Genomic DNA, 14,079 nt, shown 5'->3' with positions numbered 1-14,079 from the left:
CGGAGTGGGGACTGACAGCAGAGTCCTTCAACGTCATCTACTGTCGAGCTTTTTGTTGTTTTTCTGTTCTTTAATGGCTCTGCTCCTTTCCACAAACCTCCTCCGCCCCATGCATCTCCCCTTGTCCACTCTGCTCCAGCCACACTGGCTTCCTTGTTGCTTCTCAAGCCAGGAGTCCAGGCAGAGGCTCGGGGGCCCTCACCCTTGCTGTCCCCTCCTTCTGGAATGCTCTTTGCCTACACATCCATGCTCTCCACCTCCTTCAGATGGTTCGCAAAGGTCACTTTCTCCAGGAGGCCTTCCCTGATCACACCACTTACGATGACAAGTCTCCCCCTCACCACACTCCCCAGCCCCTCTCCCGCTTTGCCTCCTGATACATTCCATGCTTTCTTAATTCTTCACTGAGTCCCTCTCATGAGGGTCCCCTGGGGCTGGGAGGTTTGCTCTCAGCTGTGCCCCAGCTGTGTGAGCATAGGGCCACACAGTACATGTGGGTGTTCGATAAATAATTGTTCCAAGAGCAGGTACCTGCAACGTGGATGGGCCCCACACCCGCCGCACACCACACAGTCAATAAATATTTGCTCCAAGAAGAAGTGAATGAATTAACAACTTCTCCTAGATTCAATGCTGAAGCAGCCACCTCCTGGGCAAGTCACTGTCACCATTACTGAGTTACAGCGTGTCCCGGCAACACCCTCTACTGTTTCCAAATCAGGTGCACCTTGCTCACCCCGGCGTGCCTGTGTTACTGTACTGAGTTTTCCAGATGCATGAGAAGAACCTTCAGGAACCCATGTCTGGGCATCACAGTGATAATGGTCTCCAGAGGCCACATTCAGAGTCAATGAATATGGTGAATCACTGAGGTTAGATTTTTAGCAGAACTTATTTGATGTTAGCATCACATCAGAGGTTCTATGTACCTTTCGATCGTGTTAACCTCCTTTCGGGTTGGAATAACAGTGGGACCGGCTGAAACAATGAAGTGACTATGGAAATCAGACGTTAACCTGACCTCCTTGAAGTTGAATCTGTGGTCGTCTAGGAACAGAACAACTTTGTTTACTCCAAAGAATGCATCCACAATTTTTGAAATTATTTTTTTGACTAAAGGCACTGACCAGTACCAGAAATAGGCTAAGACTGTGTCCTATGTAACCCTACAACTTGCTCTTTGAAGTCCACAAACACCTTTGCGACTCTCAAAACCATCAATTTCCCTTTCAGCAAAGGTTTAATTGTATGGAAGCATGAAGTGTCAGCCCATGAAAGCCTGGAGTAAACAATCTTGCTTCTGTTTAAATCTTACAGCAACTGAATCACCTACACCTGTAAACTTAGAATTTGGAAATGTCATCAAATGAGAACATTCTACCAGTACCACAAAACAGATCAAAATGATGTCCTACGCTTGCAGGTGAGTCAAAGGGTCCTTCTTCGAGGTAGATGACAGTGGGCGTATTGTCTTCTTCTAAGGCTATATTTCAGTTGATAGTTCCCAAGCTAACCAGGAGAAACTCAGATGCAAGTGTTAACTGCAGCTGCAAATTCAGTAAGAAGGGCCTGCCTGATCATCAGCGCCGGTCAGAGACAGACAACCTCTGCCTTTTCTGTAGAGATGATGTGTTACATTAGTGCCCCAAAGCTTCTCCGCCATGCAACTGTACTCTCACCATGCCTAACCATTCAGGGAGCAGCTGCCTCTTCTGAATGAGCCAAGTCCTACAAAGGATGCACCCAGGACGCCTGGTCTGGTTGGGCAGGTGTGGAGAAAGCGGAGTGTCAGCCGGACACCAAGGAATTCAGTCTTGGGCGATGCCGAAGCTAGCAGAACGCTTCTCCTATGTCTTCAGTGGGCAGAGCCCCTGAAGGACACAGTGTGCTTTGGGAACACTCTTCAGTTTTGATATATAAAATGTAAAAGCAGATTTTATAATACAATCTACTTGATTCACTGTATCAAAAGCCATTAAGAAAAAACAAAAGAGGATAATACGAAAATGAGGACACGTAATCTATGACCTAATTGTTTCTGTGAACAGGCCGAGAGGCGGCCAGTCTTCCGTTTTAATGGCAGCTGCAGGGCCTGGCTGGAAAGCACAGCAGCAGCATTCAGAGCTGCCCCTCACGCTCCGTGCAGGGACACGCTCACACCGCACGGACGCCCCCCACACTCCGTGTAGGGACACGCTCACACCACACGGACGCCCCCCACACTCCGTGCAGGGACACGCTCACACCGCACGGACGCCCCCTCACCCAGGGCGGGGCATCTTTCCTCATCCTTCCATGGGCAAGTCCTCTGGGATCCTGTGAAACTGCGTGTTTGCACTCTCGGCCCGCTGGGCCCGTGCCCGATGAACAAATACTTCCTTATTTGATTCCCCGTGAGCGTGACTCTCCTTCCGGGGCTGCTGCTCTCAATGCTCTGCTTCCCACCGTGGCAGCCGTATTTGTGGCTCGAGGCCCTTGGCCTTCAGGACCGGCGGCCTGGGCGGGTGCTCGGGGAGGACCTGTGCTCACCCCGCCGGAGTCCGGCTGAGTGGCTTTGCTTTGAACATGAGGCAGAGAACCAAACTCTTGGCAATGGTAACATTCAGCATTTCAAGTAAAGAAGGCAGATAGGGCACCTTCTCGAACAGAAGACTGTAATATTGAAATCCTCCTGTGGGAAGAGAAATAGCAGGTTTTTTTTTTTTTTTTCCAATCAAATCATCAACTATATTTGTCTTTGCTCTTTTTTTTTTTTCTCATTTTTTGGTAAGTGCTTTTTAGAAAACCCTTAGAGAATACAGTAGATGTTAGCAATCTGGAGGAGAGCCCACAGAGAAGCCCGCACGGAATCGACTCGTTTGACGGTTGTAATGGGCATTAACACCTGCACGCGTCAGGACCTCGGCAGCTCATCGCGGACATCGGCTCTGACGGAAACGTGTGTATTTGTGGAATAACCTCCGTTACAGGCTGCTATGCCTCCGGAAAGTTTGGGGAATGTAAAACGGTTTGATGTTAAGCAGAGGGATGTGAATGACACAAGAACTGAAACAATGGTTCTTCTAATTGAATTTTTAAAATGTTCCCTATTCAAAGTTTTAGCACACCCAAAATAACTCAGACGGGGCTAATGCCCCCTTTCCTTTCTGCACCCCCGGCCCCCGTGTCCGCCTACACTCCCTTCCATCCTGTTACTTTCCGTGCCTCTCCCCGCCCCGCCCAGCTCCCGGAGCATCGTCCAGAGCCAGGGTGCCGGGTGCCAGAGGCATGTTTTCAGTGTGGAAGTTGTGCATCCACGACACCTGGAAGACGCCTTCATACAGAATCAAAGTTCCAAACGGAGGGACCCTGAGTGCTTCTGTAGAGATAAATGATTGTGACTTTGCATTTCACTCTGATACGAGAAGAACCGCAAAATCGAGTCGTTCCAGAGATAAAAGGTTTCTGCTCTAGCCAGTCATGCCATACCATGAGACGAACTCGGAACACTGTATTGCCCGACCAGTTCGATTCTCCCATGGCTTCCATCAGCCAAGTGAGATTCTCAACACTGACGTTCAGTAGGTGGGCAGTGACGGCCAGGCCTGACTTCAACACAGATCTTCCCGTAAAAGGCAGAGACTAACATTTGCGTAAAAGGCAGAGACTAACATTTGCGTAACGCATCAGGCTTGATCTTTTCCGTGTGGCTCCTGTGGATGCCGCCTACGATCTTCCTGGGAAGTGTGGTTTCGTGCCCTACACTCTAGGCGTGCAGCCGTAGAGCCAGACCGTAAGTTCCCAGAAAGTTATTACTGTTTTCAACAAACACTACATGGTGCTTCATCTTTGCCAGGCACAATCTGAAGTGTTTCCCAAACCTTCGCTCATTTAAGTGTTCGACATCCTCGAGAGGTAGGGACTAGAAAACGGAGCCGCACAGAGGCAAGGAGCTGGTCGTGGGCACCGCTGGTGAGTGGAAAGCTGGGACGTGAGCCCGAGATGCTGCCTCCGGGATGCTGCCTCCGGGATGCTGCCTCACTGCTCCCGCCCTAACCCCCGCCGTGGCTGGGCCCATGGACCCCACACGGGCCACTGAGGCTGAGCTTCACCCGAGACACAGAAAACACAGGATAGGCACCAAGTAAGCAACACACCTCACCGGGGCAGAACTTCAAGGAATGGTGTCTAGCTTGTGTGTCCTCCTCCAGGGACGCACTTTAAACACCTAAAAAGACTGATTTATGAGCCTTTGAAAAGGTGGCTCAGTGGGTTAAGTGTCTGTCTGCCTTCGGCTCAGGTCATGATCCCAGGGTCCTGGAATTAAGCCCTACATCGGGCTCTCTGCTCAGTGGGGATCCTGCTTCTCTCTCTGCCCCTCCCCCTGCTTGTGCTCTCTCTCTCTCAAATGAATGAATGAAATCTTAAAAAAAAAAAAAAAAAAAAAAAAAAAGAAGTTAAGGGAAAGAAAACGCAAATTGAAGAATTAGCTAGAGTGTAGTATCACTGGCGCTCACACCCCGGGTTCATCCCAACCCTTTCGGATTTGGACTAGTACTTGAATGGTTTCCTGGAGAGGCTGCTGGAGCCGAAGATATGCCGCTGACGGCTCCGGGCATTTCCCTGGGCTGGAAGCTGAGGCAGGAGGCCCAGCTCAGAGCTGTCTCAGTGGCGCCAGTGGGCCCTGCTTCACTTGCTCCTAAGTGGTGGACTGAGTCCAATAACGATGGGTGCAGCCAAGCAGTGGAATGGAATATTTACTAGTCTAGAACATTCTCCAGGACCTATTGTTATTTAAAGAAAGCAGGATGAAGAGCAGCGAATGTAGAATGCTACATTTTGTGTAAGAAAAGAGAAAAAAATAATATGGAATCACATTTGCATTATTATATAAAGAAACTCTGTAAAGCTATCCAAGAAATGAATGGAAGTGGTGCTTGCTCTCTCTCTCTCCCTTGCTGTGTGTGACTCTGTGTGAGTGTGTGTGTGCACAGTGCACAGGTGAGTGAGTGAGAGCACATGCACGGGTGTCTGTGTGCATGGGTGTGCGTGTGCACGGGTGTGCATAGATCGGAATGGTGAAGGTGGCAGTGATAGGAGTGAGACTTTCCAAAATATCTTTTTTAATATTGTTTTTATTTCAAATCATATAATTTTAAACGTAAACAAATTTAAGTGATGTGTTAAACAAACCAACAACAACAGAAAAGCAAAAACCAAAACAACAGCCCTCAAGGGTGGTGCTCATGCTGGACATGTACAGGATGAAGGTAGAATTACAGGAAATCTACGTGCAGAATTCATGTAGGACTAATCTAAGCTCTAAAATCTCTCAGAGCTCGCTTTAAATATGGGCTTTGCCACCTCCTGTCTGTGTGACTGTCTGGTTTTTTTTTTTCTTTTTTTAAAGATTGTATTTATTTGTTTGTCAGAGAGAGAGAGAGGGCACAACAGAGGGAGGGACAGAGGGAAAAGCAGGCTCCCCGCTGAGCCAGCGGCCCGATGGGGGACTCAGTCCCAGAACCCTGGGATCCTGACCTGAGCCGAAGGCAGACACTTCACCGTCTGAGCCCCCAAGGTGTCCCCAGGTGACTGTCTTTAGCAGAGTCTGTCACCTGCACGCAGTTCCTTTTGGGCTCCCCCTTCATTGTCCCCAGGGTTCTGGACGGAGGTGGGGTGGGGGTGGGGGGGGCACGGCGCACTGCCTTGAAAGCTCCCGACGCTTGGTGTCCTCGGCAGGTGGTCAGTATACAGCAGGGGGACTCAGACTCCCGCAGGTCTCAGCTCTGCTGACCTGGGAGTAGACGCAGGTGGTGGCCAGGCAGCCACGGGGCCACCCTGTCTTCCTTTCGTCAGCAATGTGGCTTCCTTTGCCTTTCTTTTCCGCATCACTTTCAGACGCCCCGTGTGACTGTCCTCGCGGGGCGGGTAAGCTACAGAGTGGGGAGCACCTCCTCTTTGGGACCCTCACGTTTGCCCATGATCACAGCAGAACTGGCAGAGGCCAAGCCCCAACTCTGGGCTCCTCCGGGACTGTTACTCACCCCCCCCCACCCACCCCTATAGCCTCCTGCCCTGCACAGGGTCTCCTCCAGGGGCAAGGAACAGTCTCTGACTTTGCCCTGTTCAGGGCCGTTCTCCTGGCACGTTCCCTCACGAGTTCTCCCACAAAATGTGTTTTGCAGATTGCTGCCACGGTAGCCTGCCCGGTTGCGCGTCTCCCGGCCGTCAGGCCTGCTCCCCTCCTCTCCTGCTCCTCTGGGAAGCCACGCATTTCCGCAAATGGTCAAGTCTGACCGGGCCACCTTCTTGGCTCTTCGGGGTCCGTCCAAACTTGGTGGTATGCCTGGAGGGTCTCCATGAGGCCACCTACAGGCCCCTGCAAGTGCAGAACTGCTTCTGGCTTGCTGAGTGCCCCCCCCCAGGCACCTGCACGAGCTCTCCGGTCTCCTCCAAACCTTCACATCCCCCTCTGAAGGCTCAACCCCGCTCTTTCCAGCCCAGGTGCCCTTGGCAGGCCTCCCCTGAGCCTCCAGCCTCCATCAGGAGCCCCAGCAGGGATGGTTTCCACCTTCACCCCCTGGCTGGGCTCCCCACGTGGCCTGGAGCATGTGGAGGCTTGTCCTGTGTCCCCGCTGGGTTATGAGCTCTGAGTCAATCCTGTTTACCATTTTATCTCGTGCTTTACAACAAGCACTCAGGACGCACCTACTGAATTCGTGGATTTTAATTAGATCCATGACACTTTCTGAACACACACCGAACGGATTGATAAGCAGTTGATAAGCAGGCAGCCTGTCATCTCCTGAAGTTTTCACATGAATCATCCTTGGCACAGGTCCTTTTTTGCTCCCTAATTTTAGGTTAAAAGACATGACTTTTTAAAGTACCTAATTAGAGGCAAAACTAACTGTCAAATACGGATCCACTCCAGGCCCAGGGAGCGCTGGGTTCACTAGAGTCCCCCCAAGGCATCCATGCTGGGCGGGGGCAATGTCGTGAGGCAATGAGGAGTTCAGGTGCGGGAGGCGAGGCTCCCACAGCCCAGCTGCAGATCTGCCTTCCCCGCGAGGGAGGGGGAGATGCTGGTAGACCCCAGCCTCAGGGAGCACTGTGAGAGCGCCAGGAGTCTGACGCCAGGACAGCAGCAGCTGCGCTCCCAGGAGAGTCACTGTCTGCGTTCTGCCCAGAGGGGCATGGAAGGCGCGTAGCTGTACTTTGGGGCTGAACTTCACAGCAGATCACTGTGCTGTGAGGGGAACAGGCCCCCATGTCTTTCAGGAACCTGGGAAAGCAGAAAGGATTCGGGTAGGTCCCGCAGGCCCCCATCATGCTAATTTGGTCATTCCGAAGACCAGTACTCCCTCTGATAGCCTTGGGCGCCAGCTTCTGGGTTGCTGGCCCAGGGATCATGTCTGTCCCCTCTGGGCACACTTCCTGACACAGTCCCAGGAGCCACATCCCTCCTCCTCTGCTGGTCTTTCTACCTGCCTCGTAGCTATCACGGACCTGGAGAAATGTTCCTCTTCCGACCCTTAATCTGGAAAGTCTTTTCTGGGCAGTAACACACCCTTCCCATAAGCGAGCCCTGCTAACCTCACACAGATTTTATGTTTAGGAGACAATTCGTACCTAACAATTATGTAGACACTTTTGGCCAAAGAGCATCAATCCTTCCTTCCCTTCCTGATAGAAGTAAAACTCCTCTACAAAGCCGAGGTATTGTCTAATACAACCAGAAGTGGAATATTGTCTTTTATTTCCAAATCCCACCCAAGTCTATAGGCATGGAGATGTGCCCACAGCCTGTTTGCACTTTTCAGGAAGCAAGTCCTCCTGCTGATGTCCGAGAGAGGAGAGACGAGCCTGAAGAACCATATAAAGAACCTGAAAGATGTACTAGTTCCAGGTGTCATGGTGTAATTTAAACAAATCATTACGTCCTCTAATCGGTTTTCTGTGTCGCCTCTGGAGATCAGTGATTTCTTCCTGGCTGTGGCGAATTCCAGTTTCACTGTGGATCCCTACTCAGGGGTTAGTTCAGATTTCTATTGTTTTGGGGGACTATCACATGAATTTGTGAGGTAAGTGAAACATTTACAACTTCAGTTCATTTTTTAAGAAAATGAATAGCAGATACGTCTAATCCTTTACAATAGCATCACGGTTTCTCTTTCTGCTGTTGTTTGAAAACCGGCACCTATTGCAAAAGTCATTTAGTTACTGGTTCTGGGGACCTGATTTGTTGGGACAATGCCTCGTGATCGAAAAGGACAGCATTGTAATCTCCACATCTCGGCATTAACTAAATTCATTCTCAGGGTTAATTTTTTCCTAGGGCCAGTAAACTCCAGGCAAGAAGGCAAAAGAATACACCCAAGGGCCTCAGTTAAATCGTTTTCAGACTTCAAATAATGCCTGCTGTTCTCATAATGCTCATAAAAGTTTTAAGAAATTCCCCCCCAGCTAATACACAATTATATGAAATAACTTATTACGTGATTTTTCTATAATGTATTCTGAATTTGATAAATCTAGTTTGGAGTACACATTTTACTTTTAATGGATACAAGTTGAAACATCTCATAAAACCACACAACACCATGTGCGATAATGTTAGAGAATACATAACTCAAGGCACTACAATGTAATATAAACCAGGAAAAAAGGTGACTCCTGATACAATAGAATTCCTGCCTCCGGGGGCAGTGCACAGGCGTATCTCACCATACGTTAATTCCATACAGAGACAAACTTACAAAATCAGAGAAGCAGAGAATCCTTTTATTTTCGATAACATTACCCTCAACCTTATAATTAACCAATTGCCAGGCCATAGGTACCATGTTTAACTCCAGCAGCCAAGGCCATGTGAGCCACGGCGGTGAGGGCAGCCCACTGCAGTGAGCGTGGTGGCAACTGGAGAAGGCGAGGGGCAGGCGGGGAGAAGGGGCCAGCAGTCATACGCCACCAACAGAGAGCAAGTCAGGTCCCAAACCAATCCTGTTGAATCCAGTGGTGCCGGAGGTTAGAATTCACTGCTTCTCAATCCCACGTCCAAAGACTCTTGCAACGGTGGCAGGTGGAGGGGAGAGCAGAGGGGAGCCCAAGGGACAGGCGAGCAGGATGCTTGGGGGTCTTGACCGCATGGCCACGAGGGTCGTCGGTCTTCATTCATGAGAAAGGAGGACTCTGCACTCTGAGCCGCTGTCCAGCAATACGCTTCTCTGAGTCAAAAGGGAACCAGGATGGTTTTGTTCTGTTTGTTGTTAAACTATCGGGGCCAGGGGACGGAGAGAACGGAATACTGATGGCAAAGAGAAGGTGCAAAGTCAGACTCTGGTACAGAACCGAGCCAAACCTACTCACAGAGAATGTGAACTCCCTAAAAGTACAATTTTAACAAATTGTACTCGAGTTGGCAGCTTCTCCCTGCATTTGCCATAGACCACAATATGATCAGTTATGGGATCCCCACCACACCCCAGGAATAAATCTTTTATTTGAAAAAGAAGTAAATGAAAAAATGATGTTTATTTTCCAGCCTCATTTCTGTAACACATTTTCCCTTGAAGTGAACAATGTTTCTATATAGAGACATAAAAGAGGTTTTTCCCGTAAGAAAAACAATATTCATAACACTAACAGTGTGTCATTGAAGATGGCCATCCGGCACGCCACCGTGAGGGGCTCCGTGGCCTCCTTCCCGGGAAAGCCGAAGACTATTACAAAACCCCAAACATTTAAAGCCTCTGGAAAACGTTCAAAGAGCACACGCCAAATGAAGGAACATCTAGTCAAGAAAGTCTATGGAAATTTGTTGGGAAGGCCCATGTCTGTGGTATTTGGGCTGTGGTAGCATCTCTGTCCCGGGCTCAGTGGAGTGGAGACTTCACCCTGGGCGGCTCCTGCCAGAGCACAGGGCTCCCCTCCCCCTGCTTCTAGTCACACAGCTTTTGTTCCCAGGGGAGGACCCGAGGGTTCCTCATTCTGCTCCCAGCTGCCCGTGTCCCAGGTGAGTGCAGCTTAGAGGCGGTCTCCTTCCTTTTGCCCAGACCTTCCCATGGGACACAGGCTTTATCTACCTCGCACATGGCAGGCTGAGAGCACTGGGCCCAGCTGCCCTCCTCTAGCTGGAAAGGGGTGGTTCCAGACCAGGAAAGGCAAGCAAGGGGGACCCCCTGCCTGCCCTCCACACCACCCCCTGCCTGCCCTCCACACCTCCTCCCACAAGCTCACAGCTGCCAGAGCGGAGGTGTTACTCAGAGAGAAGCTCACCACTGTCCCACCATCAGCCTCTGAGCCCTGGGCTCAGAGATTGTACTGGGGGGAGACGCAGGCCTAACCCACATGGCTCCTGTCTCTGCCCAAGGCACTGACTTCATCTGCAGCAGGGCCTGGGGACGTGTGGGGGCACGCTCAAGACCGGTAGAGGTTGTGGTGAGAGGTAACCGGGGGGACATTCATGATTTTAATGAAGACACAGCCTAGACTGCAGCTGGCTAGCCTGCGGGAGGGAACCAGGAAATAAGGCAGCTGGCGGGAGCCCTCCTAGGGTCAGAATATCAAACATGACCTCAGAAACTTTTCCTTTAAAGGAGCCAGAATTTGATTGGATTAGTTTGTGAAGCAATTTGTGCCCCAGGGCATTGTTGAAAACAACTGAGCAATCAGCCAGCAAGGCACTAGTGTAGTCTAACAGCTATGAGTGGACAAGAAAAGCAGGAAAAGGGCCCCACCAGCACCACTGCCCCCCAGGGTGACGGCACACCCAGAGCTGTGTGGTCTCTCTCTAAGGAGACTTAGCAGAGGCTTGTACTCTATGTGTGTGTGTGTGTGCGTGTGTGAGAAAGAGAGAGAGAGAGAGAGAGAGAACAGGTGTCACTAAAATAATGCAGCAAATAACAATAAGAACAAATAAACAAGCAAATATGATAACAGGCCCTGGGCAGCAGGAGGATCAGTACTGAGTTCCTATAATATATTATCTGAAATATCCAGTTTCCAACAAGAAATTGTGAGGCATGTAGGAAAACAGGAAAGTAGAACCCATGTCCTGGAGATGGGGAAGGGGAGGGAAAGTGGACAATGCGCAGGGAGCAGAAAGTGCTGGTAAGAACACCCCGGTGTCAGAGTTAATGCGGTACTTCAAAGTAGCCATAAGTATGTCCACAGAACTACAGGACACCATGGCTGAGGAAGTACAGGAAGGTGTGATGACGTTGCATCACAAGAGTATCAATAAAGGAAGAGAAATCATGGAAAAGAACCAGGTGGAAATGAGGAAGGTGAAAAGCATGATAAAAACTTGGATAGGGACCTACGACCTGGTGGGAGCAAGAATTCAGAAACTCAACATTTTACAGGCTGATAGAGGTTTTCAAGCTGAAGAAGAGAGAGGAAGAAAAGAAAATGGAAAAATGAAAAGAGCCTCCAAGAAAAGCGAGCAATCATTAAGCACACCAACATACAAAGGAAGTGCCAGAAAGACAGAAAAGTGAAGAAAAAATAATTCAAATTAATAATGACTAAAAGTTACCCAATTTATTCAAAAACAATAACCAATTATCTACATACCTAGAAAGCTCAATGAATTCCAGATCTGATAAACTCAGAGACCCACAAACGGACATATCATACTAAAAATGTTAAATGTCAAGGACAAGGAGAAAATCTTCAAAGTAACAGAAAAACAACACACATGTAAGGGAACCCCAGCAAGTTAACAGCTGACTTCTCAGCCAAAACAATGGAGGCCAGAAGGCAGTGGAAAAACATACTCTAACTTCTTGAAAGAAAACAAGACTGTCAACAAAATTCTATTCCCAGCAACGGTATACTTCAAAAATAAAGAGAAAGTTAAGACTTTTCCCAAAGCAAAGACTGAGATATTTGTTGCTACAAGACCCATTTAATGAAAAATACTGAAGAAAGTTCTTGAGGCAGAATACTATGATTCTAATACACATAAGCAAAAACCACTGATAGAAGTAATTGTACAGCTGTAAAAGACACTATAATGAATATTTTTCTCCTTTCTTGGCTCACCGAAAAAGCAGTTGCATAAAATAGTTTTATAAAATAGTAGGTACACAATGTGTTGTTGGACCTATAACATATAGAAATATAATAAAACCATAATATATTTGCCAACAATAGCACAAAGGAAATGAGTAGGGGCAGAGCTATAATTGCCAAGGAAATGATGATGGTAAAATAATAATTATAAGAACGTGTGTTTGAGTTTGTAATACAATAGATGTAATACATATAATGGTACTACAAAAGAGATGGAAAGGGAACAGAGCTATATAGGAGTGACAGTCCTATATGTCACAGGAATTAAGTTAGCATAAATTTGAAGCTGCTCTGAGAAGTTAACATGTATATGGTAAATGGTAGAGCAACCACTAAAAAGTAACTCAAAAAATAGTGACCACTTTACATTGATTAGGACAGTTATCATCAAACAAAACAAGAAAACAAACAAACAAAAACAACAAAAACAAAAACAAACCACAGAAAACAGCAACTGTTGACAAGGATGTAGAGAAATTAGAGCCTCCGGTCTTGGCTGGTGGAAACGTAAAATGATGCAACTACATTGGAAAATGACATGGCAATTTCTCAAGACTTTAAACAGTTTCATTTCTGTGTATGTGTGTCCAGAAGAAGCAGACACAGTGGTTTAAACAGACATTTGTGCACCCATGCTTATAGCAGTCAATAGCCAAAAGGCAGAAACTACCCAGATGTCGGCTGATGGATGAATGGATAAACAAAGTGCAGTGTATACTTAAAATGGAATGTTATTCAGAGTGGCTGAAATGGTAAATTTTATGATATGTATATTTTACCGCAATAAAAAAAAACTGTATCAAGAGAGAAAAAGATATAAAGAAAACATGCCAGTCTTACTCAGTCACTATTCCTGCTGTGAGCATGGAGTATTGGTTCCTATCAGCCCTTGAAAATAAGCACCTCAGAGAGTCATTTTATTCTTCAGGTGTGGCTTTATAAGTTTAGTCTCATGAAGTGAATCCCTCTCCACCGCTCCCAGCTCTCCAATTTCCCATTATTAACCCCCACCCATGTTTCCTTTGTATCTAACTGAATTTTAAGGGATATGCATGCCTCTCTTAAACACCAAGGAGATTACCTGATAATACCACTAGTTAGCAAGGCACCTTTGGTTGAGAAACCACAGGAGAATCAGGGGACTCCTGGGATCTACTGGGGAATCTCCTCTGTGTGCAGAGACATTACATCAAGCCTTAAATTCTGGTTGCTTTCCCAGTGTTATAAAAAATAAAAATTGGAATAATCCTAACAATGGCTATTATCAAAGAAGGAGGCAGGCAACTTAGACTGAGACCATATAGAGAGAATACTACTTGTAATCATAAATGAGACACATAGCCTGATACAGTAGAAAAATCAATAGGTTTGATATCATAAAGCCAAAATATGGAGTGAAAATAATCATTAGTGAAATTAAAATTAATTTAATGAAATTAAAATTCTACATTAGAAAATATTTTCTCTGGAGTGTCTGGCTGGCTCAGTCAGTTAAGTGTCTGGCTTTGGCTCAGGTCATGATCTTGGGGTCTTTGCTTTGAGTCCTGTGTGGGACTGCCTGCAATCGGGGCAATCTGATTCTCCCTCTCTCTGTCTCTCTCTCTGCCCCTCCCCTCCACTCATGCTCTCTCTCTCTCTATAATAAGTAAAAACAGAAAATATTCACTCAATGTCAAAGAGGACAGAAAAAGAGGAATAGACAAAAGAGACATGAGATATATGAAAATGAAAGGGGAAATCGTAGGCATAAATCCAACTATATTAATAATCACATTAAATGTAAATAAATTAAACAATCCACCAAAAGGCAGAGATTGTTAGAATAGACAGAAAAACAAACAAAACATGATTCAACTATTCTTTGTCTACAGAGGACACACTTTCAATTCAGGTACAAATAGGTTTAAAGTGAAAGACTCAAAAAGACACATCAGGCAAACAGCAACCACAGGAAAGTAGAAATAACTATAATAATATCAGACAAAATATACTTTAAAACAACAATGACAACAAAATATCTGT

This window comes from Mustela putorius, unplaced genomic scaffold (genome assembly GCF_011764305.1).
Source record: "Mustela putorius furo isolate JIRA1106 unplaced genomic scaffold, ASM1176430v1.1 tig00000450_pilon_pilon_pilon, whole genome shotgun sequence".
Lineage (NCBI taxonomy): Eukaryota > Metazoa > Chordata > Mammalia > Carnivora > Mustelidae > Mustela > Mustela putorius.
The sequence above is the reverse complement of the archived record's forward strand: the minus strand, read 5'-3'. Positions refer to the sequence as shown.